The sequence below is a fragment of the Geotrypetes seraphini genome, chromosome 9, assembly GCF_902459505.1.
Source record: "Geotrypetes seraphini chromosome 9, aGeoSer1.1, whole genome shotgun sequence".
In the NCBI taxonomy this organism is placed as follows: Eukaryota; Metazoa; Chordata; class Amphibia; order Gymnophiona; family Dermophiidae; genus Geotrypetes; species Geotrypetes seraphini.
Window position 1 is genome coordinate 117,370,593 of NC_047092.1, and position 25,689 is coordinate 117,396,281.

Sequence of the window (25,689 nt, forward strand, 5' to 3'; positions counted from 1 at the left end):
AGGGAGACGTGTAGGGCCGCCTAGGTTCAGCCTAAGGCCCGCCTAAGGCCCTTAGACGAGCTTAGGCATCTTGCGGGTCTCCCTAAGCTCCCGGTGGCGCCTTCAGGCCTGCCTGGGGAGCATTTTTTTTTTAAAACGTGCATCCCGATTGGCTGATTAGACAGCTGTAGGACGTCTACAGCTGCCTAAAATTGGGACGCACTTTTAGAGAATCAGGGCCTTTGTGGAACACACACAAAATGCCAGTATCAAACATGCCCATTTTCAAAACTACAAAATGTCCATCTTGGTTTGTTTGCTTTTTTTAAATGGATGTGTTTGTACTCTGTGTGTCTATCCTTTTGAATTCAATCAGTTTTATTGAATTTTAGTAACATAACAATGCAACTGAAAATAAAGTAATATTCCAAGACAAATCAACAATAAAGTAATACAGTCCAATAGCTCCTGTACATTTAGTATAGCATGAAACATAGATAAGCATGTCATATTACAAACATGTATAAACGGTATGTACCCAAATGAGTACTATAATGTACATTGACAATTAGCCTTCCAGCATGCATTACATGGCTGACTAGATATATGAAAGAGAATATCAGATGATTGCATATATATTAGTATCATGAACTATCTCTTTGGCAATAAGATAACAAAGGTGCCCATATTTTTTGATAAGTAGACAATGAATTGGTGCATTCTGCAGCTACACATTCATATTTAGAGTAGAGACAAACAGTATTCCACCAGATGTTATGATCAAGTACTGAGAAGTCTTTCCATGAAGAAAGAATTGATTTAAGTGCTGTAAGCAACATCAACTTCAGTAATCTAGACTCAATTTTATCTAATGATCTCTGTATAGCTAAATCACCAAACATTACAATCAAGTAAGACAATGATATATCAATAGGTAATATCTCACATATGGTACTCCAGGTAGAGGACCAAAAATGTTGCAGAATTGGGCACTGAAAAAGCATGTGGTGCAAAGTACCTACTCCAGTCAGGCAGGACCAGCATTTGTTAGAAACTGAGGGTTGCAACTTTGAAAGTTTAACTGGAGTCCAGTACGCTCTATGATAGAGAAAGAGTACCGTCTGCTGAATGGTGGCCGATTTCAAGGCTTTAAAGGAGGACAACCAATGGATTTCCCAATCTGACATATCCAGTTCCAAAGCAGAATCCTGTGCCCATAATTCTCTAAGTATTTCTGAGAAAGTAAATTTATCTTGATGAAGGAATTTATACCAGTTTGAAGCCTGACCAGGAAGTACAGTGAAAATATTAATCCATTTTAGAATGGTAGGTGGGTCCACTGAAAGTGTGAATCTTTGGAGATAATACTGGATACTATGTCTTAATTGTAGCCATTGAAAGTAATGAGTTGATGTCAAGCCATATGTGGTAGATAGAGTATTGTAGTCCAGGAATGAGTTTCCACTCATTAGGTGATTGAGTGACCATATGCCAACTCTTCGCCAGGATTTCCACTCAATATGTTGACCCTGTATTTTTATATGAGGATTACGCCAGACTGAAGAGTGTAGCGTCTTATTCCATTTCAATGGAGCAAGAAGTGCTTCTTTGGTAGAGGAGAGAACACGGTTGAGTCTGGTAGTTTCATCAGGAATAGTGAATGGATAATATTTCAAAGTCATCTCACCAAATCGACTGCGCTCCAGGTGTACCCAGGTGGGAAGTTGAGAAGCAGCGTGATCCTTTAGCCAGTAAGAGCCCTGCCTACACAAAAAGGCTATGTGATATTCGTACAGGCTAGGAAAATTAACCCCACCATTTTCTTTATTACATTTGAGTTTGGCCAAGGCTATGTGCGGAGTTTTATTATTCCAGAGGTAGCGAGTCAATGAAGCTTCAAACTTTTTATAGATGGAGTGTGAAAAAAGAAAAGGTATCATTGACAATACATATGCAATCTTAGGCATCAACACCATTTTTATTGAGTCCAGTCTGCCCCACCAAGATAGTTTGAGAGGTGACCATCTTCCTGTTGTGTCAGAGATGATTCGAGATATATAATCCACGTTGAATGACTGAATTTCTTCAAGTGTTGGCCCAAAATAAACACCCAAATATTTCAGTTTAGACTGAGTGTATTTGAGATGAAGACTCTTAATAGACTTGCTGATGTCGAAGCATTGTGACCAAAATAGGTCTGGGAAATTTTTTCAAAGTAGTGCTGGGTTGGGGAACACGATAAGCACTGTCAAATTCAAGTTTCATGTCATCATTCATTTTAAGAATTTGTGGCAATAAGACCGCCAGGAAATCAACTAGGTCACACGTTTCACGACCCTCTGGCAGGCCTAAGAGACGGAAGCCATTGCGTTTAGCATAATTGTTCGAGTCCTCCAGAGCGCGCTCCAGCAAAGTAATGCGGGTGGTTTGTTTCAGCAATTTTTTAATGGAGTTTTCAGCCGCCGCCGTTCTCACCTCAATAGTGTCAGTTCTTGATTGCGCTGCAGTAAATTCTTCCTTCAGCGCAGCTAAATTGGATTTAACATCACCGACATCTTGTTTTGTGTCCACGAGGATCTCTCTGATCGAGCGCAGCTCTGTCAAGATGGCGGCCAGGTCAGACTCGTCAGTCTTAGCTGTGCCGTTCTTCGTGGGAGTCGATGGTTCAGCGCTCTTACGCTTGCTCGGCTTACCCGCTGCCATGTGTGCTTGTTTAGAGAGGCTATATTGCCACTGGATTTAGTAAACGAAGTTTTCTTGAGTGTTGAGCGATGCGATTCACCGGAGCTCGTGCCGTTTGCGACCTACTCCATCGGGCTCTCTAGCGCCCCCTTCGTGTCTATCCTTTTGAACTATTTTAAAAAAACCAAAAAAACAACCCCAACCAAACACATCTAAAACAAAAAATGCACAAAATCAAGCCACTGGGATGTAGGAGGGGCAGGATTCTTAGTAGACTGACCAGATATCCCAGCAGAACAGTGGGGCACCCTAGGGGGCACTGCAGTCAATCTCACATAAAATGTCCCAGGTACACATCTCATCATAGTCCTCTTATGAGCCCTTCAAAACCCATCCAAAACCCACTGGACCCAATTCTATATCACACCAATAGCCCTTTTGCCTGCAGGTGACACCTAGGAAAGAGTGGCCTAGTGGTTAGAACTACAACCTCAGGACTCAGCACTCTGAGGTTGTGGGTTCAAATCCTGCGCTGCTCCTTGTGACCCTGGGCAAGTCACTCAATCCTTCACTGTCCCAGGTACAATTAGATAGATTGTGAGACCACCAGGACAGATAGGGAAAATGCTTGAACACCTGATTGTAAACCTGTTAGATAACCTTGATAGGCAGTAAATAAATAAATACATGTGAGTACAGTGGGATTAGGATGGGGTTTGGAAAGCTCACAAATTCCACTGTAAGTGTAGTAGTTAGAGTGGACTATGTGGGCCATGGTTGACTACACTGCCCACCAGACTACTCTAGGAACCTGCTTGCAGCTCTAATAGCATAGGCCAGTGGTCGGCAAACCGCGGCTTTAGCCACTTGAGTGTGGCTCTGCTAGAGAATGCGGCTTATGCAGCCCAGCTTCTTTCTTCCTCTCTCCCTCCCTCAGTGCGGCTCTCCTAGAGAATGCATTTTGTGCGGCCCAGCTTTTCCCTCCCTTCCTCCCTTCTGTGCCTCCCTCCGGCAGGTAGTTTTCTGGCCGGCTCCCTAAAATTCATCCAAAATAGCTGGCTCCCTTGCTACAGTCGTCTGTGGGCTGTGTCGGCTCCCCGCACGCGATCCACAGCCCTATCAGAAGAGTTCCCTCTGACGTCACGACACCACCCGCGGACGACTGCAGCAAGGGAGCCAGCTATTTTGGATCATTTAGATTCCAACCAAGATGACCATGGCTTAAACATCCTGAGTTGTAAGTAGGAAAAGTAATTTCCATGTGAGATGCTTTGGCAATTAGGGCTCCTTCACCACTAAGGATGACTTTATGAGAGTAGTGATAATTAGTGCTGCCCGATTCAGGAAAAAAAATTTTGATTCGATTCGATTCAGTCTACTGAATTGGTTTTTCGATTCGATTCGATTTTCCTGCCTAATTGGGTGGTTTTTTGTTGTTTTGTTGTTTTGTTTTTTTTTCAAACATCCTGGTGGGTTTATTTTATAGCCTCTTCACCCCTTTTATAGCCTCTTCACTCCCTTTGCCTTCTCCTAACCACACTGGCGCTATGGTGTAAACAAAATAAACAAACAAAAAAGACTTTTCCTCTCTCTCTTAAATCCTAGCTCACGTTTGCGGTCTAACACCAGCTCTGGCAAGATACACGTTTCAAATCTGACATATTGTAATCACAAAATGGAAAATAGAATTAGTTTTTCTACCTTTTGTTGTCTGGTCATTATTCAAATCTCGTTGGTCCCAGGCTCTGGTTGTCTTCTGATAACTTGCTTGCCAGGGTTTCCTTCTTTCTTCTTTCTCCGTTCAACCATCCATCTGCCCTCTCTGTCCTCCCCTTCCATTTCCCTTCCCTTCCCCGGAGGTCTGGCATCTTTCTTTTTTTTTTCGTCTCCATCCACAGATCCACCTTTTCTTAACTACCCTTTCATCCAGCATCTCTTCCCCACCACTCCAGGATCCACCATCTCTCCCTTTCTTTTCCCAACTACCCTCCAGTATCTCTATCCCCCCCTCCACACCATCCCTTGTGTTCAACTTCTCTCCCTTTCTGTTCCTTCCCTCCCTAAATCCCATTGTCCATCATCTCTCCCCCTCTTCTCTATTTTTAGACCCATTATTTCTTCCCCCCCAAAGTCCGGCATATGCATGTCTTTTTGAACCCCCCTTCCTTCCCTCCGTGTACTTCTACACCAGGGCCCCCCTCCCCTGAAGGCCTGTACCCCCATCCCTGAGGGCCTGTCCTCCCCCTTGAAGGCCTGCCTGTCCCCCCTGAAGGCCTATGCCACCATCCCTGGCATGCCCCCCCCTTGAAGGCCTGTTCCCCCCCTGAAGACTTGTCCTCCCCCTTGAAGGCCTGTCCCCCCTTGAAGGCCTGCCTGTCCTCCCTGAAGGCCTGTGCCACCATCCCTGGCCTGTCCCCCTCCTGAACGCCTGTCCCCCCCTTGAAGGCCTGCCTATCCCCCCTTAAAGGCTTGTCCCCCCCCCTTGAAGGCCTGTCCCCCCCTTAAATGTCTGCACCCCCCATTAAAGGCCTGTTCCCCTCTTAAAGGCCTGAACCCCCCCAAGGCCTGCCTCACCCCCTGAAGTACTGCCCCTCCCGGGAAGGCCTCCGTGTTCCCCCTCCCTCCCCCCGGGAAGGCCTCCGTGTTCCCTTTGGACTCCCCGCAGCGTTGACCTTATAGCTGCAGCCTGCAATGAAGATAGCAGTTACAGCGTCTTTACTATGTGCTTTCAGCTCTTTCCTCCGCTCGATCCTGCCTCTGACATCAGAGGAGGGGCAGGACTGCAGCAAAGGAAAGAGCTGAAAGCACTTAGTAAAGACGCTGTAACCGCGATCTTCATTGCAGGCTGCAGCTATAAGGTAAACGCTGCGGGAAGGCTAGAGGGAACACGGAGGCCTTCCCGGGGGGGGGGGGGGGCAGTCCTTCAGGGGGTGCGATTCGATGCGATGTCCTTCGGGGAGGCCAGGGGGAAAGCTGACAGCAGCACTTCCCGACTGACTCTCCCTCCTGCCCTCTAAAGCAGATGCGGCAGCGGCTGGCCAGCAAGAGCATCGCTGCCGCTCCTGCTTTAGGGGGCGAAGGGGGAGGGTCTGATTTGGAAAGCCGATTTTTAAAAAAATTTAAATCTATTTGAATCGATTCACCCGAAGTGAATCGGTGAACCGATTCGAATTGTGAATCGGGCAGCACTAGTGATAATAGTTTTGGCTTTGTATGGAACATCAGAAAGAGAAAGCGAGAAATGGTAGACCTGGGGTAAGGAGGCAGGCAGGGGGAGAGATGGGGTGGGAGGTAGTTGGGAAGAGAAAGGGAGAGAAGTTGGATCTGGGGATGGAAGGGAAGTTGGGAGAAATTTTAGGCCTGTGGCCATTTCATTGTTCAGCCTCAAGGGGGGGAGGGAGGAAGAAAACCAGAAAAGAGAGGGAGCAAAATGTTGGACCATGGATAAGGTGATCATATGTCCTGTTTTGAATGGGACCGTCCTGTTTTTAGAGCTTCCTGACCCGTTGTCCACACACACAGCTTCGGAACGCCGAAATGTCTCGTTTTCAGGGACAGCGTCTCGAAGCTGTGCGCAGGGACAATGGGACAGGAGGCTCTCCCTACTGCACACACACAAAAAAAATCAGCCTCCAACGCCTGATTTAAACCCCTCTTTAGTCCGCTGCCGCAGCTGCTCTCCTTATCTCCCTGCTGCTGCTAATCGCCGCCCAGAAGCCTTCTTCCCGACGTCAATTCTGACGTCGGAGAGGACGTTCCAGGCCAGACAGGCAGCGATTGGCTGACCTGGAACGTCCTCTCCGATGTCAGAATTGACATCGGGAAGAATGCTTCTGGGCAGTGATTAGCAGCAGCAGGGAGGTAATCAGAGGAGCAGCGGCGGCGGACCGGGGGGGGAGAGGAAAGAAAGGAGGGAGGCTTTTTTTTTTGTGCGGCAGGGAGGGAAGGAGGGAGGTAGGCAGGCAGGCTGACTTTGGGGATGGGGGTGGGACAAAGTCCGGAAGACATTGAGGGGGGCACTAAGGACATAGGAAGGAGGCACTGAGGGCACTAAGGACATAGGAAGGGGCACTAAGGACATAGGAAGGAGCACTGGAGGCACTAAGGACTCAGGAAGGGGCACTAAGGACATAGGAAGGAGGCACTGGGGGCACTAAGGACAAATGAAGGAAGGAGGGAGGGAATAGAAAGGGACAATTGTTGGGCCTGAGTGCAGAAAGAAAGAAATGAAAGAAAGGTTACACAATCAGAAGGAAAAGCAACCAGAGACTTATGAAATCACCAGACAGCAAAGGTAGGAAAAATAATTTTATTTCAATTTAGTGATCAAAATGTGTCAGTTTTAAGAATTTATATCTGCTGTCCATATTTTGCACTATGGCCCCCTTTTACTAAATTGCAATAGCGCAATTTTGCACAGGGAGCCTATAAGCATCGAGAGTAGTGCAGGGCATTCAGCGCAGCTCCTTGCGCTAAAAACCGCTATCGCAGTTTGGTAAAAAGGGAGGGGGTATATTTGTCTATTTTTGTATAGTTGTTACTGAGGTAACCGCGGAATATAAATGATAATTAACATTTTCTCTGTGTACAGTGTGCTTTGTGTTTTTTTTTTTTTTAATTTTATTGTTGGTAGACTTGGTCGCGAAGGTAAGGAGGAGGGAGGGGAGCTGCTGAAAGACATCTAGTAATCCTTGCAGGCTTGACTGTGCAGAGAATTATTTTTGTAAAATCATGTTTTGTTTTGTGACTGGCATTATTTAAACTTTAATTTCTATGAATGAATAGAATGAAAATGATATAAAATTGCTTGCTTGTTTTTATCTGCGTGTGCTGAAGGGAAGTGGAGAGAGAGTGCTGAAGGGAAATGGGGAAGAGTGAATGGGAAGATGACGCTGATTTATAAATTGACAACTGTACAGAATATTGTTTCTTTTTATACTTTAATATAATTTCAGTATAAAACTATTCGAGGCTTGTGTGGATGGGATCAGATGGTTTGTGGGGACAGGGACCGAGCTCGCAGGGATGGGACGGAGACAAATTTTTTCCCCATGTCATTCTCTAGGCTCTGCCACGAATCGATTTTGAGTACGTGCAGGCGAGCGGGGTGTCAGTCGGGTTGACGTAGCCATCGTAGCACAAGCGGGCGCGGGGTATGGCTCTCAAAAGAAATCTTAATTGTTGTACTGCTGATCTTTGGCTCTGTTGACAAATGAGTATGCCTACCATTGGCATAGTCTCAATATATAAGGGATTACAAACCTTATATACTTAAACCTTTTTCAATTGCAAAATCTCTCACATGATCCTCAGCGGGTCTGTTCGGAATGGAGTGATATTTATTGGGAGAGATAACCTTGAAAAAAACGTATTAGAACACATGGGTGATTACATAAAGAAAAAGATGGATTGGAATTTTTAAATGTAATTAAGGGGCCGAAAATTCCTGAGCATATAAAAGAAAGTTTAGAAAAGCCTATATCAATTAAAGAATTGCAAGCAGCATTGAAGTCCCTTAGAGTTGGATCTGCTCCAGGTGGAGATGGTTTTACAGTAGAGTTTTATAAATCATTCCAAATTACTCTATTATCATATTTACTAAATTTATATCAGAATCAACTAACTAATGGTTGTATTACAGGTACCATGGCAGAATCATTAACTATAGTCTTGCCAAAAGCAAATAAAGATCCCACTCTGGTTTCAAATTACAAGCCTATTTCTTTAATTAATGTTGATGGAAAACTTTTAGCTAAAACTTTAGCTATAAGTTTGGCTAAAGCTCTCCCTTTTATTATTGGAATGCACCAAACTGGATTTGTTGCTCAGAGACATTCTTCTAATAACACTAGGCTTGCCTTACATATGTTGTATTTATCAAAAGCCTTAAATGATCCGGCTTTTTTTATATCCCTTGATGCAGAGAAGGCCTTTGATCGTGTTGAATGGACCTTCATGTATCAAGCGTTGGAATGGTTTGGTATTGGTTCAGGATTTATACAAATGGTTCATATATTGTATAGCTCCCCTGTTGCTAAACTGTATATTAATAATAATTTCTCAGATGGCTTAAGGTTGCAGAGGGGGATTAGACAAGGCTGTCCCTTATCTCCTCTGCTTTTTGATATTGTATTGGAACCCCTGTTACTAGCTATTCAGCAGGCAGATGAGATTCAGGGTATTCCTCGTAGAGATTGGGAATATAAGGTCTCGGCTTACGCAGATGATATATTGCTCTATTTGAGAAATTCTGAGACAACCATTCCTAGCTTACTTGAAATGATTGAGAAATTTGGAAAATTTTCAGGTTACAAGATAAATTGGAGTAAATCGGAAATTCTTCCACTCAATGTCCATTGTACAAAAGGTTTGTTTGATTCATTTCCATTTCTATGGAAGGATGATGGAATAAAGTATTTAGGCATATGGATTAAAAATACAATGGAAGAAACAATAAAAATAAATGAAAAATCGTTATTACAGAAGGTCACAGAAATGTGTGAGCAATGGAATCCTCTACATCTTTCTTGGTGGGGAAGAGTCCAAACTATTAAAATGATGATCTTGCCTGTGGTTTGTTATCAGATGGGTATGTTGCCAGTTTATTTTCAAGGGTCCTTTTATAAAAAATTAAATAGTATTCTCATAAAATTTATTTGGTTGGGTAAAACTCCTAGAGTTGCTTTGGTATCTTTACAAAGGCCAATTTCAGAGGGAGGGGTAAATTTTCCAAATTTTTATAGGTATCATCAAGCCTATATTTTGCGCCAGGGTATGTATTGGGTCCTCCCAGAGCTCATGGAAAAACTCCCAGATTAGTTGTGGTTGGAATGGCAACTCATGTCTCCTTTGCGCCTTTGTCATGTGCTCAGTATCAAAATGCCTAGTTACATGCTTAGTAAATGATAACAAAATATTAGCGGATACATGGAAAACATTGCGCTATGTAAGTAATTTAACAACTATGCCAGTTCACAAATCTACAAATCAATCTATATGGGTGAACTCCAAGATTCAAATTGGCAGAGAAAGGCTCGTCAGGAAGCATTGGATGTAGGCAGGAATACGTATATTAGATGATGTTATTTCTAATGGTAAAATGCTTGAATTTTCACAATTACAACATAAATATGGACTTAATAGATCAGAAAGTTTTAGATGGTTGCAACTGAAGCATGCCATTCAGGCGGGGTTCCCTGACTGGAAAAACCTTAATAATCATTATAGTATGGAATTCATATGCTTTCAGGTGGACTTCTTGGGTCACTAGGCCGCCCAGTGGTATAAATTATTAACTGGACTTATTAAAAAGAAACCAAACACTGGTCTGAGAGTCATTTGGAGCATTGAGATTAAGCATCAAATTACTGCATCTCAATGGCCACGAATTTGGTCTTGGAGGATGAGATGTACAGTGTCGGCATCTATGAGACAAACTTGTTTTTTTCTGTTACATAGAGCATTATGGACCCCTGTTCGGTTACAAAATTTAGATAGCTCTAAGTTTAATAAATGTTGACACTGTCATCTCGAAGCAGGGACTTTAGATCATTTATTATTCTGTTGTCCATTTATTATGAATTTCTGGAAATCAATTTGGGACCAAATTAATTGTCTATTAGATAATCCAGTGGCATTATCTTATGATACTGTGCTGTTTGGTATAACAATGAGAGCAAAAAGTCAGATTACTACAAATAATAACAAATTATTACTTATAATGACTGGGGTTGCCATTCAACAAATTACATATAATTGGAAAAATTGGAGTAGATTAAATTACAATTTCTGGTGGAATTCATTATGTCAGGTATATAAAATGGAGAGATTTACAGCATGGTTCTTTCAGGAAATTTCAGGATGTGTGGGAACCATTTACAAAGTATTGTACTGATTAGATGGCATATTATTTTAATATTTTTTTCCCTTACATTTACAAGTTGGATTGGGAGGGAGAGAGGGAAGGGAAAGGTAAATTTATTTTATATATGGTATAAGGTATTGTTTCTAGGATAAGAAAGGGTGGGAGGGGTGGGAGATAAGAGCATATCATTTGTACCATTGAAGATTGTTAAGTGACATAATTATTGTTAATTTGTTTGAATATATTGTTGCACTTATTGTAATTTGAAAATGAATAAAGAACTGGAAAAAAAAAAAAAAAAGAACACATGGGTGAAACATGTCGGTTATCCCCCGTTCTATGAACTGAGACCAGAAATTGAGCTGATCTAAAGCTAAGTAAATTTATTTTAGCCACTATTTATGAACTATTTAAATATTTAAACATTAAATTATATAAAAAATTATAAAGAATACAAGCACAAAAAAAGTTTAAGAAAATTAAGAAAATATAAGGATCCGATGACGAGAGGAGGTGTAAAGCCACCTACAATGAAGATTTATTGAGTAGGGAGGTGGCCTCGCTGAGGATCATGTGAGAGATTTTGCAATTGAAAAAGGTTTAAGGGGGGCACGTGATGCCGGGTCGCTGAACGGAAGTGCCTCCGTGTAGCTCCGGGCCGCACCGACTCTTCTTGCTATTAAATCCTGCTTTCACTCATTGGCGCGGCGTTACATTTAGTGGAGTCAGCAGCTCTTCTCTTCCTGCCTCGCGCACGCAGTTACTCAGCTGTGCGGGGAGTACCAATGGCAGTGAAGTCGGTGAGAACCACGAAGGACAGACCGTGGCTGCAGGAAGGCAAGATGGCGGAGGCGCACGAGGCACCTGTCTTCACGCTGGAAGCGGCAGCAGTCCAGGAACTTACTCGCTCGCTTGCCCTGGTGATGAAGGATAAGCTTGCCAACATCCACACCTTTCTGGCAGACATTAGGGAGAGCCTGGACTCCCAGGCGGGCAGGCTTCAATGAGCGGAGGACCGGATAGCCCAGCAAGAGGACATTTCCGCTAACTTTGAAGAGCGCCCTCGCACTTTAGAATCAGCCAATAAATCCATGGCAGAGCGTCTTAAGGACCATGAAAACAGGGGCAGGCGTAATAACTTGCGCTTTGTGGGGATCCCTAACTCCATCCGGGATGTTGATCTCCGTCAGTGGCTAGAGGACTGGTTGCCTCGGGCTGTCGCTCTGTCTGATCTGCATGTACCACTCTGTATTGAGCGCGCCCACAGATTGGGGCCACGTCGAGATGAGGAGACCAGACCCCGGCCGGTCATTGCCCGGTTCCTAAATTTTGCAGTGAAAGAGAGAGTGCTGGCTGCCTACCGGCGTGGAAAAGATCTGAACCTGCAAGTTGAGGAGCACAAAGTTCTTATCTTCCAGGATTTTTCAACACAGGTCTCGTCTCAACGCCGGGCCATGGCGCCCCATTGCAGCGAGCTCTACAGGCGCAGCATCCGATTTTCCCTCCTGTATCCAGCTAGGGCCCGAGTGACTTACAATAATGTCACCACTTTTTATGACACTCCAGCGGCACTGGAGGGCTTCCTCAAATCACTCCCTGCTGTGGCATGTGGGGACCGCGGAGCCTCTTGAATGTAGAGGATCCACTTTTACACAGGCCGCTGGACCGGCCCCCCCTCTGCCCAGTTGTTTTGTCTATCTTCGGCGAGTTGGCTGTTGGGGGGCTATAGCTGAGTGGTGCATGCGGTTGATTGAGTTTTGCCCCTTTGCCCTGCCGGGTGTTGAATCCGGGGGCGGCGCGTTGGGCAAGTCTGCTGGAGTTGTCTGTCTTCAGGTCATGGTAGAGAATGACACGGTGACAAAATTCATCACCGTTCCCGTCCCCGCGGATAACCGCGGGAAATAAACCCATGTCATTTTCTAGTGTCTATTTCATCCTCTGTCTTTCTACACCAGCATTATTCAAAGCAAAGCTTGCGGGTCAGTGATTGTGGCCATTCATACTCTGATTCTTCCCTCTCTCCTTAAAGAATGACATGAAGATGGTTTCCCGCGGTTATCCGCGGGGACGGGGACAGTGATGAATTTTGTCACTGTGTCATTCTCTAATGGAGATCTCACAATGGAGAATGGGCAGCTGGGCCTCTGTCTGGCTTCAACTCGTCGGAGGCTGCTCCTTGGCTGTATTCGACTCTCTTGGTCTGGCTGTACCACTCTAATCGCAAGGACCCTCGTTCTTGCTTAGGTGTCCTGTTCCTGAGCAAGCTCTGATTGACTTTCGTCAGTTACATCCATGTGGCCTACTTGCTTCTATGGCCTTTGTCAGCTCATATGCCTCCTTTTCTGTGGGGCTCACTGTTTATGTGCCTTTGTGCTGTTTTCCATTTTGTGATTGCACATATGGCCTCTTGCTTCCATTATATCAGGTTGGGTGAGACTACAATATTTAGTGGTGCGGCCTGGGGCTACTTGATGGTTTGTTCTAAGGGTTGGGGAATAGCGGGGATTCTCCTCACTGTGGATGATTTTCTGGACGGGCTGGAAGGGGGGGAGGGTCAGTGTTAGGGTGCTTGTGGAATGTGTGGTTGTATGTTTGGGTTTGTATGTTTGCTTTCTCTGCTGGACGGATGTATGGAGTTGGGGCTTTCCCTTGACTGTTTCTCCTTATGCAGAGGCATCCTTTGCCTGGGGTGGGATTTTGCTGGGACGTTCCACCCTTGTATTATTGTTTGCTGCATATTTGGTTCCTGCTGATGTGCACTTTTATATGACATGACTCAATTGAATGTGAAATCACTTAATGTGGATGGGATACACTCCCCCATCAAACGTACCAAAATCCTAGCTTATCTTAAGCGGGAACGCACTGATATTGCCTTTCTGCAGGAGACGCATTTAACTCCTCTAGAACATGAAAAACTCCGCAGAGAGTGGGTAGGAGTGGTAGGTCATGCTTCCTTCACAGCTCGGAGGTGTGGGGTGGCTATAATCATACACAAAAACATTCCCTTTCACCTTCATCGCCAGATTGCTGATCCTAATGGGAGGTATATTATCATGATTGGGGAACTGTGAGGGAAACCTTTAGTCTTGTGCAATGTCTATGCCCCTAACACGTACACCCATGCCTTTTTCACCTCCTTAGTGGGCCACCTTGCTCCGCTTTTGCCCTAGCAGATTGTATTGGGTGGTACCGCTAAACCGGTACCGAAAGGACATTTCAATAAGGGCGTGCACTTTCTCATGAAGGAATTGGGTCTGCTGGACTCTTGGCGTACTCTGCACCCAAATGAGCACGATTTCTCCTTTTACTCCCACCCGCATTCGACTTACTCTCGCATTGATTACATTCTTATCTCTGCTTCTTTCTTTCCGTCTCTAACGACTGCCAGCATCTCAATCCCTCTTGTTTCTGACCATGCTCTTCTGGGCCTTGCCTTACAATTTGGCTCTCCAACTGCGGGTCGTGTTTGGCGTATGTCACCACATCTCTTCACAGATGTTTCATTCCGTGAATTCTTTCAAAAGAAGTGGGATGATTTTGCTCACACTAATTGGGTGGAGGACGCGGGCCCAGTCATATATTGGGAGGCCGCTAAGGCGGTCATGCAGGGGCATATTCTTGCTTATTCTGCTTCTTTGAAAAAACGACGTGATGCGGAGCTCCTTGCTTTGTCTAGGGATCTTGCTGCCTATCGGACTCTCCATATATCTCGCCTCAATGACATTACAAAGAAAGCCATGGGTATCCTTAAATCTAAAATTAATAGTCTCTTGGATCAACGCGTTAGTCGTAATTTATATTGTTACAAATATAAACTACATCGGTGGGGTGATAAAACGGGCCGGTTGTTGGCTAATTTGGTGTGCCCTCACAAAGCGCAGCATACCATTACTTCTATCAAAGACAAACGGGGAGCTACCTATGTTACCCAACAGGCTATTATGCAGCAATTTGTGAAATTTTACTCCGATCTTTACGCTGCTCAACCTTTTGATGCAGCTGCTAGCGCTCAATTCTTCCAGGGCATTTCTCTTCCCACGTTGTCTGCTGACCAATGTGCCGCTCTTAGTGGCTCAATTACAGGCGAGGAGCTGCAGGTAGCTATCACAAAACTTAAACTAGCCAAAACACCGGGACCTGATGGTCTTGGCCCTGAATTTTATAAACTTTTGGGCTCTTCGGCTTTATTGTCTTTACGGAGTTATTTTATGGGACTTCGCGCTACTACTCCCCCAGGGGACTCCCATAATAGGCCTATCTCCCTTCTCAATCAGGATATTAAAATTTTGGCTAGTATTCTTGCAGCGCGACTCAATGAATTTTTGCCGTCTCTCATTCATGAAGACCGGGTGGGCTTTGTACCGGGCAGGCACGCCTCCATGAATCTTTTGAAGGTCCTCGCAGTGTTGCAGTCTCCCCGTGCCATCAATGAGCGAGCGCTCATTACCAGCTTGGATGTCGAGAAGGCGTTTGACATGGTCTCCTGGCCCCACCTCTTTGGGACACTTGATCGCTTTGGTATTAGAGGCGACTTCATTGTTTGGCTGTTGGCGTTATACCATAACCCTCACTCTCAGTTGTTGGTGAATGGTGGAGTTTTGGATCCCTTCCCTCTTGGGAGGGGTACCAGGCAGGGTTGTCCCCTCTCGCCGCTTCTCTTTCTTCTCTCTTTAGAGCCTTTGGCCGCTCGGATCCGTCAGGACCTACAGTTGGAGGGACTTCGGGTGGGTAGCTGGGAGTTCCGCATCAGCATGTTCATTGATGATATGCTTCTCTATGTTAATCATGCTGACCGGACCATGCCCGCATTAATGTCCATCATTCGCTCTTATGGCGTTTTTTCCGGCCTCAAAATTAATTTCGATAAGACGGAGGCTCTTCTGTTAGGAGCCTCAGCTGTGGAACCTTGGTGTCAGGGACTGGGCGTCGGCATTGCCCCAAAGAAGTTGAAATATTTAGGTATCATGCTCTATCAAGATCCCCGTAAACTGTACGACGCAAACATCACAGCTACTATTGGACAGATTAAAACCCTTTGTCTCAAGTGGCAATCGCTCCCCCTTTCCTTGCTCGGTCGTGTAGCATTAGTGAAAATGGTGTTATTTCCGAAATTGCTATATACACTGCAAACAATTCCCGTCTGGATTTCCCGCACGGACGAGCACTCCTATCAATCTATTGTCCGTTCTTTTGTTTGGAGGGGGAAGGTGGCTCGCAACAATGCTCTTAAATTGTCACAGAGTCGAGACAGGGGGGTTTAGGCTTACCTGCTCTCCGTGTCTATAATGTTGCAGCGCTTCTCCGCTGGATACATGAGCACATGGTCTCATTGCGTCGCTATTCTCCTGCAGCCCTGCTTGAAGACTGCTGTTTACCCTGGTCTTTTTCGTCTTTCATTCATGGGGCGGGGGTGGGGGCGGGGGGTCTGGTGCTTCTGCTCTCCCATTCCTCCTTCCTTTCCAAAGAGCTTGGCGTTGGTGGCGCCTGCAACAGGAGAGGTTGCCAACTGTTTCCCCTTTTCTTTCTCTCCTTCGCAAACCTGCTTTTGTTCCCGGGGTGGGGGGCCTGGCGGGTCTGAAAGGACGCCCGGAGCGTGATACGACTTTGGGTTCTGCACTGGCTTTGGGGGGAGGAGTGTTTCCTTCCTTTGCTCAAATGCAGGCCTCATGGTCTTTACCCCCTGCCCATATTTATACTTACCTCCAGATCCATCACTACTATCATTCCCTAACGCGCATTCATGGGGAGGGCTGGGGTTATGGCACTTTGGATACGATTGTTTTATCCACCCCCACTGAGCATAATAAAATATCCACTTGGTACAGGGCGGGGAGGGATAGACTTGGGGAGCGGTGTCTCCATATTCTGGTCGGAGAGTGGACCAATGAACTTGGGATGGATGTCTCCCTCCACGATATTCTACTCCTATTCCACACGCTATACCTCCATGTGAAAGTGGCAACCCTGCAGGAGACCCAATTCAAAATCCTACACTGCTCTTACCTTACCCGAGCCCGGGGACATATTATAGGGCTCTGGCCTACTGATAACTATCTTAAATGTAAAACCCATAGGGGTACTTTCCTTCATTCCTTTTTTGCTTGTTTAAAACTGACTTTCTGGGATTTGGTGAGGAGTTGTCTGGCTGCTCTCATGCACTGTACGATGCCCTGGAATGTACCTGCTCTGTTGTTGGGGGATGTCCATGACCTGCAACAACATGGCTTGGATTTCCCCTTTCAGAAATTTGTTCTACATGCAATCCTTGTGGGGGAAAAACTCATCCTGACATATTGGACTTCTGAGGAAGCACCATCCTACACCTCGTGGGTCACCATGATGAAACAACAAGCCCGCTTTGAGCTGGACACTTATGCGTCTCGCCCACAGGATCACTGGAAGACTTATTGTTCCCTCTGGCTACAGATTTTGGACATGGCTGCTTAGTTGCTACAGGCAGTTTCTTCTTCTGTATTAGTGGGTGTAGATTCCTGGTTTTTTTCCCTTATCTACTGCCCCCCTGTAACTTCTTTTAGGCAGAGAGCGTGAGTCTGTGTGTTTGTGTTTATGCCTGTGTGCGTGTTTGGTTGTGTCTTGTAGTGCATGGGTGTGTTTTGTAAGTATGTGTGCGCTGCATTTGCTTGTAGTATGAATGTATGGATTGTTTGGGGATTCTGGTTGTTGTTGTTCTTCTACACTAAATTGGATGGGGGACGCTGGGGTGCGAGGTGTTACCACATTTACCATGCTGTAGTTCTGTGGTATCCTCTATCCTGTATGATACCCTGTTTGTTTGCTTTGCTGATTTGTGGTTGGCTCTTGTTGCCCAGTTGTCTCTTGTCTCAATAAACATGATATTTAAAAAGAAAAAGGTTTAAGTATATAAGGTTTGTAATCCCTTATATATTGAGACTGTGAATTATTATTGCCTTTTTCTTTAAGAAGTTATATGAGTTGGGTGCCTTTGAGTCTAATATACCATTGGCACAGGCCATAATATCGGAAGCTGTCATACAGGTAGGTATCTACTGCTGGGTTAAAAAAATCCCTCAGGGCACCCAGATAGTCCTCTAAAAAGAAGACATGTCCAGGTTTTTCTGGACATCTGGTAATCCTACACTAAAGCACAGTTACTTACCGTAACAGTTGTTATCTAGGGACAGCAGGCAGATATTCTCACATGTGGGTGATGTCATCCAAGGAGCCCGGATGCGGACAGTCTTGCATGCAGACTTGCTTGTAGAAACTCAGAAGTTTCGAGTCTGCCGCAACGTGCATGTGCGAGTACCTTCCCGCCCAGCACAGGTCGAGTCTCCTCAGTTCAGATAGCTAGCAGAGAAGCCAACCAGGGGAGGTGGGTGGGTTGTGAGAATAGCTGCCTGCTGTCTCTGGATAACAACTGTTATGGTAAGTAACTGTGCTTTATCACAGGACAAGCAGGCAGCCTATTCTCACATATTGGTGACCTCCAAGCTAACCAGAATGGGATGGTGGGAGTGTTGGCAACTTAGGAGAATAAATATTGTAATACTCTCTGGCCAAAATGGCCATCCCGTCTGAAGAAAACATCCAGACAATAATGAGAGGTGAAAGTATGAACCGAGGACCTGGTGGCAGCTTTGCAAATTTCCTCAATAGGAGAGGATCTGAGGAAAGCTACTGAAGCCACCATGGCTCTGACTTTGTGGGCTGTGACTCGAGTCTGTAGATGCAGTCCAGCCTGGGCATAGCAGAAAGAAATACAAGCATTCATCCAGTTGGAGATGGTGCGCTTAGAAATTGGATGTCCCAACCAGTTCGGATCGAAAGAGACAAAAAGTTCAGGAGCAGATCTGTGTGGTTTGGTGCGTTCTAAGTAGAAGGCCAAAGCACATTTACAGTCCAGAGTATGAAGTGCTAATTCTTCAGGGTGAGAATGAGGCCTTGGAAAAAACACTGGAAGTACAATCGATTGGTTAGATGAAATTCTGAAACCACTTTAGGTAAGAATTTAGGATGAGTATGGAAGACCACCTCGTCATGATGGAAAACTGTGAAAGATGGATCAGCAACTAAAGCTTGCAGCTCACTGACTCTTCGAACAGATGTGAGGGTAATAAGAAACACTACTTTCCAAATGAGATATTTCAGATAAGCCGTAGACATTGGTTCAAACGGAAGCTTCATCAATTGAGCAAGAACCACTTTGAGATCCCAAACCACTGGATGAGGTTTGACATTGAAAAGTCCTTTCATAAATTTGGAAACCACCGGATGAGCAGAGAGGGGTTTCCCTTCATTAGGCTGATGGAAAGCAGTAATTCCACTGAGATGGACTCGGATAGATGTAGACTTGAGGCCAGAGGTAGATAAGTGCAAAAGATAATCCATAACAGAAGATAAGGAGGAATCTTGAGGCTCCTTGTCATGAGAGATGCACCACATAGAAAATTTAGTCCATTTTTGGTGATAGCATTTTCTAGTGGCAGGCTTTCTAGAAGCCGCTAAAATTTCTCTTACAGGTTGAGAAAACTGAAGATGAGTGTCCACTATTCAGAGGGTGGTGGACACCTGGAATATGCTCCCAGAGGAGGTGATAGGGCAGAGTACATTATTGGGCTTCAAAAAGGGATTGGATGACTTCCTGAAGGATAAGGGGATTGAAGGGTATAGGTACAGGTATTAAATAAATAGGGGATGAAAGACTTAGGTAAGGTCCAATGACAGGTCACGGACCTGGGGGGCCGCCGCGGGTTGGACCAGTGGCCTTGAGTACGGAGACCGTTGAAGTGAGCCCCCCAAGCGTAGTTCGAGGAATTTGTCGTGAGGACCTTCTGATGAGGTGGCATTTGAGACAGTAAACCTCTGGAGAGATTGGAAGAAAGCATACACCAGGAGAGAGACAGTCTCAACGAAGGAGTGACTGTAATGTGTCGAGAGAGTGGTTCGCAAGATGCCAGGGTCCACTGAGGAATTCTGAGGTGAAGTCTGACAAAAGGAATCACGTGAACTGTCGAGGCCATGTGACCTAGTACTACCATCATGTGTCTCGCTGAGAGTGAAGAGCGGAAGACACTTTGTGACAGAACTGAAGAAGAGCATCCAGACGTTGTTTAGGAAGGAATGCTCTGAGTTGGATAGTGTCCAGAACAGCCCCAATGAACTGTAGATTCTGAGAGGGCTGAAGTTGGGATTTGTGAAAGTTGATTTTGAATCCCAAGCTTTGTAGGAACTTTGTAGTCTGTTGGGTCGCTACAATAACCCCCCTGAGATGTTGAATCTTTGATGAGCCAATCGTCCTGGTAGGGGAATACCTGAAGACCATGGTTCCGCAGAGCTGCTGCCACCACCACTAGGCACTTGGTAAACACTCTTGGAGATGATGCTAGGCCAAAGGGTTGTACTGAAAATGCAGATTCCCCACCCGAAATCGGAGGTACTGATGGGAGGCCGGATGAATGGGAATGTGAGTGTAAGCCTCCTTGAGATCTAGAGAACATAACCAATCATTATGATCTAGAAGGGGATTGAGGGATGCCAGGGACAGCAAGCAAAATTTTTCTTTGACTAAAAATTTGTTGAAAGCCCTGAGATCCAAAATGGGTCGCAGATCGCCCATCTTCTTCGGAACTAGGAAGTAACAGGAGTAAACCCCCCCCCCCCCCTGCTCTGCTGTTCCAGAGGAACTTCCTCGATAGCACAGAAATGAAGCAGAGCTTGAGCTTCCTGAAGAAGGGCGGTCTGGGATGGATTGGAAGGATACTCTCTTGGAGGAAGCTCTGGTGGAACTTGAGTGAAATGAAGAGAATATCCTTCCCTGATTATTGACAGCACCCAGAGGTCGGATGTAATGGTCTCCCATCGATGGTAAAAATGATGGAGACGACCTCCTATGGGGGGAAGAGAGGACAGAGGCAGAACGATGGAGGTTATGCTCTGTTTGAGACAGTCAAAAAGGCTGCGCAGCCTTAGGCACAGCAGAAGGCTGAGGTTTCTGTTGCTTCTGCTGCTGTTGTTTCTTGGGAGTTGCTCAAGTGTAAAGAGCCACCCTTGGAGGATAATGCCTCTTGAAGGATAGAAGATGTCGAGAAGTTTTTGCAGGAGCTGGCTTTAACTTTGGCTTTGGTGTGACAATTGAAGCAAAAGATTTTTCATGTTCAGACAACTTCTTGGTGACAGCCTCTATGGATTCATTAAAGAGGTCATTGCCCTCACAAGGAATATTAGCCAGACGGTTCTGAAGATTGGGGTCCATATCAATGGTGCGAAGCCAGGCCAGGCGGCGCATCGCTACTGAGAAAGCAGTGACCCTGGAAGAAAATTCAAAGGCATCAGATGACTGGAGAAGATGTAACCAGAGTTGTGCCAAGGTATCAGTGAGTTCTAGAAACTCCACATGTCTATGATGATCCAGGTTTTTCATAAAACCTAGAAGATGATCAATCATGAACTTAGAATAAGTAGTGAAGATAAAATTATAGTTGAGGACTCTGGAGGCCATCATGGCATTCTGATAAAGGTGACGGACAATCTTGTCCATCTTTATAAACGATCTGGACATTGGTATGACGAGTGAGGTGATTAAATTTGCGGACGATACGAAGTTATTCAGAGTAGTGAGGACACAGGGGGATTGCGAAGATCTACAAAGTGACATAATCAAGCTCAAGAAATGGGCATCGACATGGCAAATGAGATTCAACGTGGATAAGTGCAAAGTGATGCATGTCGGTAACAAAAATCTCATGCACGAATACAGGATGTCCGAGGTAGTACTTGGAGAGACCTCCCAGGAAAGAGACTTGGGAGTTCTGATCGACAAGTCGATGAAGCCGTCTGCGGCGGCAAAAAGGGTGAACAGAATGCTAGGAATGATAAAGAAGGGGATCACAAACATATCGGAGAAGGTTATCATGCCGCTGTACCGGGCCATGGTGTGCCCTCACCTGGAGTACTGCGTCCAGCACTGGTCACCATACATGAAGAAGTGCACGGTACTACTCGAAAGGGTCCAGAGAAGAGCAACTAAAATGGTTAAGGGGCTTGAGGAGTTGCCGTACAGTGAGAGATTGGAGAAACTGGACCTCTTCTCCCTTAAAAAGTGGAGACTGAGAGGAGACATGATCTAAATTTTCAAAATACTGAAGGGAATAGACTTAGTAGATAAAGACAGACTTTCACACTCTCCAAGGTAGGGAGAACGAGAAGGCATTGAAAGGGGATAGATTCCGTACAAATGTAAGGAAGTTCTCCTTCACCCAGAGAGTGGTAGAGAGCTGGAACGCTCTTCTGGAGTCTGTTGTAGGGGAAAAAACCATCCAGGGTTTCAAGACTAAGCTGGACAAGTTCCTGCTAAACTGGAACGTATGCAGGTGAGACTGGACTCATTTAGAGAACTGGTCTTTGACCTGTTGGCCGCCGCGTGAGCGGACTGCCGGGCAGGATGGACCACTGGTCTGATCCAGCAGCAGCAATTCTTATGGTCTTACCATCTCTTCCAGGAGGTATTGTGGCATAGACTCTGGAAGGATGGGTCCTCTTCAATGAGAATTCCACAAGGAGTGATTGGTGAGATAATTGTGAATTCTCAAAACCCTTGCAATGTAGAGTTTTATACCTCGATTCCAATTTGCTTGGAACAGCAGGTATAGCATAAGGAGTCTTCAGATTTTGTTTGAAAGTTTACGACAAAAGCCTGTTAAGAGGAAGCTTGAGTGACTCTACAGGAGGTTGAGGCAGATGCATTTCTTCTAAATACTCCTTAGAGTATTAGAACCAGAATTTAATATCCAGGTCGTCAGCCATTTGACGAAGAAAGTAAGAAAATGACAATTGATCGGCCAGAGCCTGGCCTCCAGAAGGACTCGATGATCTTGAGGTGCCTCGAGTGGAGAACGAAGGCGAAGCCTCTCTGTAGTATTGGTAACCCAAGAAATAGACAGACTTGGAGGAGGCATTGGATGAAGTTGAGTCCTTGGGGTCTGCAATTGGTGATCTCGATTGAGGAGTTGGAGGCCTCGAAGAGCTGGAAGGCCTGGAGTGAGGCCTGGATGAGGAAGGCTTTTCTGAGGAAGAAGACCTGCACCTCGATGAATGCCTCGATGAGGGCCTCGATCTCTGACGAGAGTGCTGCCTGGAAGTAGGTTTCGGGTGAGATCGAGGAGACTTTGCCCTATGCCTGGAAACGGGCAGTACCGCTGGTGAATGAATAGGGCTAGAAGCTGTAGATCGAAACCCCATAGATTCAGTGGTTTGGATCGAGGAATCTTGAAGCACTCCCAAGTATTCGTCTCCTTGTATGGAGTGTGACGATTCCTGTCAAGACACTCGCAAAGACTCGACTCCTTGCATAGTGTGAAGATTCCAATCGAGACACTTTCAAAGACTCGACTTCTTGCAGAGAGTGTGTAGACTCAGCTCGAGGCACAGACAGGGGCTCAACCTCGCAGGAGACTGCTGATTGCCCAGGCTGGACTGCAGGAAGCAGAGTCGAGGCAGGACTGTATTTGCTCCAAAATTGAACAAATTGCTGCTGTAACATGGTCTGGAGAGAAGCCTGCAATTGTGGATCCGAGTCTGAAACTGGACCACTTGCTGAGGCTAAAGCCTCCGAGGTAGCACTAGAAGCATGCATCAGCTTGGAGGATTGATTCTTGGATAGCTTGATGACCACCGCAGGAACCTTCTGCTAAGGTATCTGACCTGAGGGAAGCTCACGGGAAGATAAAGCAGGTGTACTCGAGGCCAAAGACGAGCCAAACGAGGAAGGTCTGATAAGACTCGAGATTGGAGTTGTGGAAACAGAAGGACCTCCGGTTGAAGTCTTGACCGAGTCAGAAATCAAGGTCGAGGGTGTAACTAAAGTCCATCCTGAACAGCTTTTCCACTTGAGCCCGACGACGTTTAAGGGCTCGAGGTTGAAGAGTAGCACAGCGCAGATCGCCCATCTTCTTCAGAACTAGGAAGTAACGGGAGTAAAACCCCCTGCTCTGCTGTTCCAGTGGAACCTCCTCAATGGCACGGAGATGAAGCAGAGCTTGACCTTCCTGAAGAAGAAGGGCAGTCTGGGTTGGATTGGAAGGATACTCTCTTGGAGGCAGATCTGGAGGAACCTGGATGAAATGAAGAGAGTATCCTTCCCTGATGATGGACAGCACCCAGAGGTCTGATGTAATGATGGCCGAGCGTTGGTAAAAAAAAAGATGGAGACGACCTCCAATGGGAAGGGGAGAGAACAGAGGCAGAATGATGGAGGTTATGCTCTATATTAGATGGTCAAAAAGGCTGAGAGGCCTTAGGCGAAGCAGAAGTCTGAGGTTTCTGTTGCCTCTGTTGCTGTGGTTGTTTCCTAGGAGGCACCCTAGTATAAGGAGCTGCCCTCTATGGGAAACGCCGCTGGTAAGATGGTAGAGGCCTGAAACCCTTAGAGGTGGAAGGCTTAGGCTTAGGACGATTGATGGAAGCAAATGACTTCTCATGTTCAGACAACTTCTTTGTGGCCTCCTCGATGAAGTCATCAAACAAGTCATTGTCTTGACAAGGAATGTTGGCGAGGTGATCCTGTAGATTAGGGTCCATGTCAACAGTGCGAAGCCAGGCAAGCCTGTGCATGGTCACTGAGAAGGCGGTGATCCTCAAGGAAAGCTCAAATGCATCATAGGAAGATTGAAGGAGATGCATGCAGAGTTGATTTAGAGTAGTAATGGTATTCTGAAAACCTGTAAGATAGTGTTGAGGAACATACTTGAAATATGCAGGTAGTGTGTCAACCAAATGCTTGAAATAAGAAATGAAGATAAAATTGTAATTCAAAACCCTAGTTGCCATCAGAGAATTCTGATACAATTAGCGACCAAATTTGTCCATGGTCCTGCCTTCTCTTTCAGGAGGGACAGTGGCATAAACCTTGGAAAGGTTGTTCCTTTTCAAAGAGGACTCCATGAGAAGGGACTGATGTGATAATTGAGACTTCTTGAAGCCCTTGCAATGGACCATTCTGTAACGGGATTCCAGCTTGCTTGGAACAGCAGGAATGGAATAAGCTGTTTCAAAGTTCCTCTTGAAAGTTTGAAAAAGAAGTCTATTAATGAGAATTTTAAGAGACTCCACAGGAGGTCAAGACATACCCATCTCTTCTAAATACTCAGTAGTGTATTTGGAATCAGAGTCCAAATTAATCTTGAGTTCCTTACTCATTTGACGTAGAAAAGAAGAGAAAGATATCTGTTCCAAGGTAGGCTGACCTCGAGGGGAAGGTGACCTCGAAGCGTCTCAAAGAGCAGAAAACAAGGGCGAAGCTTCCCTGGAGTACTCACACCTGAGACCTGTATAGACGACTCACTGGGAGAAGAATCCCTCGCAGGAGAAGCAGATGGAGGTGGCGTCCTCAACTTTGGAGTAGAAAGCCTCAAATGGCCTCGAGGTGTAGAGAGATGAGGCATGTCTCGAGAAGAAGTTCTGTGCCTCGATGGATGCCCCAAATGATGTGGAGAACTGTGCCTTGAACCAGGCAGGTCTCGCTGGGAAGAAAGTCGAGGAGTCTTTGCCCTATGCCTCGGGAAGGGCGATGCCTTATGCGAGGAATGAGGGCTGGAGGCCGAGATTGAGACACCACAAGAAACTGAACTCCTGGTGTCGAGGCATCTCGAGGCACTGACAAGGACTCGGCTCCTTGAATAGCGTGCTTATGCTCCAGACGAGACACTCACAAAGAATCAACTCCTTGCATACAGAGTGTGGAATCTTCTCGAGGCACTCCCAAGTACTTGACTCCTTGTATAGAGTGAGGAGATTCAGCTCGAAGCTCAGCCAAGGACTCAACTCCAGGTGTTATTGCTGAGTGCTCAGGCTGGACTGCAGGGAGCAGAGTTGAGGCAGTAGTATGTTTGGCAAGGATATTGCCCAATGACGATCCAAAATTGTCTGGATCAGAGCCTCCAAATGTGACTCCGAGACTGGAGGATCTGGTACTTTTGGTGCCGCAACAGTCTCCGAGGAAGAAAAAGAAGAACGATTCTTCGACTTGGAGACATGCTTTTTAGGCAGCTTGATAACCACTACTGGCACCGGACCTAAGGGAGGCAGCGAGGCAAGCATCTCGTCGGGAAAAGACTTAGCAGATATATTCGAGGACGAGGTTCTGTTGAAAGAGGCAGACTTGATCAAAGACGAGGTCAAGGCAG

The 25,689-nt window shown here is 45.8% G+C and overlaps 1 protein-coding gene across 1 annotated transcript in view; it reads right to left on the reverse strand.

The window, feature by feature from the left end:
• Positions 1–25,689, reverse strand: part of SNED1 (sushi, nidogen and EGF like domains 1) — a 1,138,259-nt gene that overhangs the window by 817,269 nt on the left and 295,301 nt on the right. The window lies entirely within an intron of this gene.